The sequence below is a fragment of the Heterocephalus glaber genome, unplaced genomic scaffold (genome assembly GCF_053883595.1).
Source record: "Heterocephalus glaber isolate CG9 unplaced genomic scaffold, H.glaber_assembly_v1.0 deba00001538, whole genome shotgun sequence".
In the NCBI taxonomy this organism is placed as follows: domain Eukaryota; kingdom Metazoa; phylum Chordata; class Mammalia; order Rodentia; family Bathyergidae; genus Heterocephalus; species Heterocephalus glaber.
In genome coordinates this window covers 35,954,210-35,960,489 of record NW_028258333.1, presented here as the reverse complement: position 1 = coordinate 35,960,489, position 6,280 = coordinate 35,954,210, and the positions used below count along the sequence as shown (strand labels likewise).

Below are 6,280 nucleotides of genomic sequence, written 5' to 3'. Positions count from 1 at the left end.
ATTACTTTTCCACAATTTACTTTTGAGCCCTTTGGTGGTGTTAACATTACTTTTGAGCCAAGGAGCTACTGAGCTTGAGAAACTTAAGTCTGCTCTTTTGACTTGAGGGAAATTCCAAAGAAATACTTATTTAGCTTGCTCACAAATGGTTCTTGGGGGGGTTCTGAGTTATTTCTTCCACAACGTAATTTAATTACAAGGTCAGATAAGCATGTCAGGTTAAAGAGAATGTGGTATTGGAGATGGTGGGGTAAAGAGAATTAGCAGACTGGGAGAGACAGAAGCCAGAAGTCCTAATGAGCTTCATAATTTCAGTTCTCAGTTGAATTAAATTTATAAGGTGTCTCATGATTTAAATCCAAAATGTCCCCCAAAAGTCTCATGTTTTTGGTTGGAGCTGGGGCCTGGTCAAAAGAGGCAGCTCATTGGGGGCATGAACTGGAAGGGTGTATTCTTGTCCCTGGTTCCTAACTTTTCTTTCTGTTTTCCTGGCTGCCATGGCTTGAGTAGCCTTCCTCTGCCATGCCCTTCCACCATTTCATTTCTGCCTTGGAGTCAGCCAAGCTTGTACTGAACCTACTGGAAATTGTGAGCCTAATAAATCTCTCCTCATTTAAGTTGCAGGTGTCAGGTATTTTGTCCCACCTATGGGAAAATGATAAATACAGACTGTTTCAAGTTAAGAAGAGCAGAAGGAAGAAGAGAAAGAAGAGGAAGATGAGGAGTAGGAAGGGGAACCCCACATGGTTACTGTGTTCATTACGTACAGCCTGTCAAAGTGTTCTCTAAAACGTTATCAGTATCTTTGTGCACCTGCTCCCTGACCCCAGTTCTCCCATCCTGTTCATCCACAGAACCATCCAGAGTTGCTTTAACTCTGACATTGAAGGCTGGCAAAGGGAAGGGGCAAGTATTTCAAAAGCACATTTTTATCTGACTGAGGACCCTGTAATCAGATATGAGGAGCTAATTAATAGGAGGGAAGGTGTCAGAATCTTACAAGGGAGATTCTTAGCATTTCCACTATTTCCTCCACATTCTTAGACCTGCTTTACTTGTATCTTTCTCTGAGAGTCTGATACAGTGACATCGTAGCCGGGTGGGTGGCCCCACTCCCCAACCCAGGTGAGTGGACTCGGGATGGACAGCTGACCAATGCTCAGCCAACCAGATTCTCTAGGCGACTGGGATTCTGAGACATTAGATCCTGGCTAGCCCTTCCTTTGAGGTGTATGTGGAGTTGAAGTGATGATTTCCTGCCATGAGAGGGTGGAGGCAGAGCGGGCTGCTCTCCAAGTCTGCCTCACTATTCTGTCCTGAGAGTAGCAAGAACAAGATCACACAGTCTCCGAGAAAATAGTTGCCTTGGAACTAGAAATTCCCTAGAAACCAAAAAATTGCCAAGAATCAATTCTCAAGCCATTATCTATACCTGTATTGTCAGAAATAACACTAGTGTAGTTTGGATATAATTTTATTTATTTTAAAGGTAGCTTAAGAAGAAATCTGTTAGAAATCTTCTATAAAAAGTAAATATATGAACTGTGCCGCTGTGAACATGGGTGCACGTATATCACTGTGGTATTATTCTTTTAATTCTTTTCAGAAGATACCCAGCAGGGGAATAGCTGGGTCAAATGGGACCTGTAGTCCTAGTTCTCTGAGGTATCTCCATACTGATTTCCACAGTGGTTGCACCAGTCTACACTCCCACCAGCAGTGGAGCAGTGTTCCTCTTTCCCCACAGCCCCACCAGCATTTGTTATTGGTTGATTTCTTGATAGCAGCCATTCTTTCTGGGGTGAGGTGGAATCTCAGTGTTGTTTCCATCTGCATCTCTTGAATGACCAGTGATATTGAACATTTTTTCATATATTTATTTGCTGCTTTTACATCTTTGTCTGAGAAATGTCTGTTCATTTCAGATGCCCATTTTTGAATTGGGTCTTTGAATTTGGGGGATCCGATTTTTTTCAGTTCTTTATGTATTCTAGATAGTAGTCCTTTGTCTGAGGTACAGCTGCTAAAATTTTTTTCCCACATTATAGGTTGTCTGTTAGCTCTGTTGGTGGTTTCTCTTGCAGTGCAGAAGCTTTTTAATAAGATGAGATCCCAGTTGTTGATTCTTTGTGCTAGTTCCCATGCTACTGAGGTTTTGTTCATAAAGTCTTTTCCTATACCAATGTCTTCAAGAGTTCTACCTAACTTATCTTCCAGCAAGTTTAATATTTCTGTCTTAATATTTAGATCTTTAATCCACTTCGATCTTAGTTTAGCACATGGTGATAGGTATGGGTCTAGTTTTTATCTTTGGCAGGTTGAAATCCAGTTTTTCCAACACCATTTATTAAAGCTTGGAAACAGCCCAAGTGCCCATCAACTGGAAACTGGATAAAGAAGATGTGGTTTTTTTATAAAATGGAGTACTATTCAGCCATAAAGAACGAGAAACTAGAAACATTTATAGCTAAATGGATGCATATTGAGGTCATACTCTGAAGTGAAATAAATAGGACACATGTGTAAATACCGAATAGTTTCTCTAGTGTGAGAAACTGAAACTGTAAATAAGGATTAAAATGAATAATTGATAATTTGAAATAGGAAGAAAAGGTCCAAAGGGGTAGGGGAAGTGGGAGGGGAGGGGAAAGGTAAAAAGGGAAACGAAAAATAATGAGAAAAGAAAAAGAAAAAAATGGAAACAAAGTCTATGTAAATAGGGAAGGGTGGAAAGGGCGAAGGGCGCACAAGTAATGGGGAAAAAATAAGAATAAAGATACATCATATAGAGGTACAAGCACCCAATGGTAAATGTAAATGTATTGTATACCTAAAATGTACCAATAAAAGAATTTAAGCAAAAAAAAAGTAAATATAGACAATCCCTGACTATTGATGATTTAACTTAGTAGTTTTTGACTTTATGATGGTATAAAAGTGATACACATACAGTAGAAGCTAAACTTTGAACTTAGACCTTTTCCCAGATGGGTGATATGCAGTATGATCCTCTCTTACAGTGCTGGGTGGCAGCAGCAAACCACAGCTCCCAGGGCCACCTCACGATCATGAGGGGAAACAACTGATACTGCACAGTGTACCTGGTGCTCAACAAAGATGTTTGGTATGTTCAGTGTATTAAATGCACTTCAACTTTCAATATTTTCAACTTATGATGGATTTATCAGATCATAGCCCTGTTTAAATGGAGGAGCATTTGCATCTACTTGCGGAAGAGCTTTGATGGATTTATTCTGAGGCTCAGGACCCCATCAAGTTCATGATGTAAGGGAATGACTCTCAAATAAGGACACTTCAGACACTAAAGCAAGCTACTGAAGGAAAATATAGGCTGAAGGAACTTCTTGGCGTCCACAGGCAGAACTCTGTGCTGTCTTCTTAGACTTAATGGAAATTCTAAAGGAGCATGCATGCCTAAGCTGTCCACATCACTTGCAAAGCAAGGAGCAACTGAGGATTGGGTGTTGGGTGAGGAGAAGGTATGCATAGCTGGTAAATTCATCACTCATGCACCTCCAGGGGAGTTTAATGAAGTATTCAATGATGTCTAACTACTACTTAACAATGACAATCTCCTCAGGGAAGGGGCAGCTCATGCATTTGCCCAGTATAACATGGATCAGTTCAAGCCTATGAAAATAGGAGGATATGAAGATCAGGTTTTAATTACAGAGCATGGTGATCTGTAGCAGATTTTTAGATCCAAGAAACAAAGTTTCCTTTAAGTTTGATCACTTACGGAAAGAAGCAAATGACCCCCAGCCAGAGGAAATAGATGGAAGTTTGAAGTCTTGGAGAGAATCTTGTGACAGTGCTTTAAGAGCCTATGTGAAAGATCATTATTCCAATGGCTTCTGTACTGTATATGCTAAAACTATAGATGGGGAACAGACCATTATTGCATGTATTGAAAGCCACCAGTTCCAGCCTAAAAATTTCTGGAATGGCTGTTGCAGATCAGAGTGGAAGTTCACCGTCACTCCATCTATAGCCCAGGTAGTTGGAGTGTTCAAGATCCAGGTTCACTATTATGAAGATGGCAATGTTCAATTGGTTAGTCATAAAGATGTGTGAGATTCAAACAACGTCAGACACCACATTCAAGGCCTTGCGCCAGCAGCTTCCAGTTACCCTCACCAAAATTGACTGGAACAAGATACAAGATACAGTTACAAGATTGGCAAAGAAATGCAGAGTGCTGAAAGGCTGACTGTAGGATTCTTCAGTATGTGGAAAGGGAATGATTCAACACATGGTCATATGATAAATAAGTGATTTATAAACAAAAGTGATATTTTGCTAGGGCTTTCAAACTTAACAGATTTTTTAGCCTCGTGGAATACTGTTGAATCTATAGCATTGTCTTGACCTTGTGTCTTCTGCCTTGTAATTTTCTGTTATTACTATATCTACTTGTAAATCTTTTTTCTTTCTGCTATGTTTTATGTTGGAAAGAGAGATCTATCTTGGAGTCATTTTACTATTTAGAAAATTTTCCTAGCCATGAAGTCCTGTTACTGTTTAGATAATATGTTCAGTACTTTTTTACCCCTATGCTTCAAACCGCTTCTGGTACTTCAGTGGTTTTTACTGATCCAAGGGCTAAAGAGGCTGTGCTACAAACCAGCTAAATGGAAGATACATTCATTCTTCTCCTTCTGACTGCTTTGATCATCATTTGTAGTATCTCATAACTGTTTTTTTTTAAACTTTGCATTGGGGCCTTTCAGGTCCATTTGGTAGGGCCAAAATAAGCATTCTCAAAATTCTATGATAGCCAGCTTTTCTGGGGGAACTTGTTTTTAAATCCAAAGACTTGAACCACATTCCCTGCACATGAACATGTTTGCTGTTTTGGAGAGGAGGGGGTTCTCTCATGGTCTTCCCTGTTGTAGGTATTAACACCTTCATTTTTAAAAGAATTTTACCCATTTACATTTTTGTTTTTCTGTTTTGTTTTGGGTTTTTTTTTTTTTTTTTTTTTTAGAATTGCTGACATACTGTGGATGTAATAAAACTTGAAAAAAGAAGTGTGAATCATGGATATCTTGTCCTTTAATACTTTGTAGCAGGATTGTACTATAAGCAAATGAGCCAAACAGCTCTGTAAATCACAAAAATTAAAACTAAACCACAGTGAAAATAGTAATTTCCAGGCAGTATCTCTCTATTGTAACCTGTTATTTAAGGGAATACTAGAGTTTTCTAAATAGGATGTAAAATTTCTTCCAAATTACTCTTCCTTAGTCCTGCCTACCAATAACTCAAAAGTAACTGTGATACAGCAACCCTTCTGAGTATATTGGCAGGTAAATGTGTGATCTCAGAATACACACATGTGATCTGGCAGGTAAATGTGTGATCTCAGAATACACACATGACAGATATGATAGGACAACTGATAATGGTGGATTCATTTACACTGTTTACACTTCTATGACCAGGCCTTAAAGGGAGGTCAGTTTTTTTAAAAACCAAGTAGTGTCTTCCTACCTGTCTCCAGATACATGTTAAAAGAAGGCTATTTATGCTTCAGCTTTGTTTTGCTCAGTAATACAGTCATGCAAGAGTTTGTTTCTGAGTGAAAGCTGTGTTAGCATTTTTTATTTCAAATAAAATATATTTGTATTATTTGTCAAAAAAAAAGCAAGAAGCAACTAAGATCTAGGATATCATAGGGAAAGAAAGAAAGAAAGAAAGAAAGAAAGAAAGAAAGAAAGAAAGAAAGAAAGAAAGAAAGAAAGAAAGAGAGAGAGAAAGAAAGGCAAGCAAGCTTGAGGTGGAATTTGATAGCCAAGACCTTCTCTTTGGAGGCCCCCCTGGAGGAAGAAGGAAGGCTTGCAGAGCTGATGTAATTCCTCTCCTGTTGGTTAAGACTCAAAGGAAGTGAGGAAATGATCAAACAAAACGGAGGGGAAGAAGATCCTTGTTACATAGTGGCAGAAAAATTAACAGCACTGTCTCCTTCAATGATGTGGAGATCAAAATTATAGTTATGGGCCACTTGTTTTCTTTAGCCTGCAGTTCTTCTGATGGAGGAGAGCCATATTCTGTTAGCTGGAACCACACTCAAGGAGCCTTATTCCCACCTGTAACAGGTCAGGTAGCAAGATGTTGGATGTTCAGCTGGTTCTGTAAAGAGTAAGACTTCTGAGGTCATGTGAGGACGTGAGAGTACTTTGTGTGTGGTAAGAAGGTGAATTGCTGGGGACCAGAGGTCATCTGTGGGAGTCTCAATCATCCCTCTTTATGTTCATAT

The 6,280-nt window shown here is 39.2% G+C and overlaps 1 pseudogene; it reads left to right on the top strand.

Annotated features, from left to right (window-relative positions):
* The first annotated feature begins 2,639 nt into the window (after positions 1-2,639).
* On the top strand, positions 2,640-5,013 carry LOC101709261 (F-actin-capping protein subunit alpha-1 pseudogene; annotated as a pseudogene).
* The last annotated feature ends 1,267 nt before the right edge of the window (positions 5,014-6,280 follow it).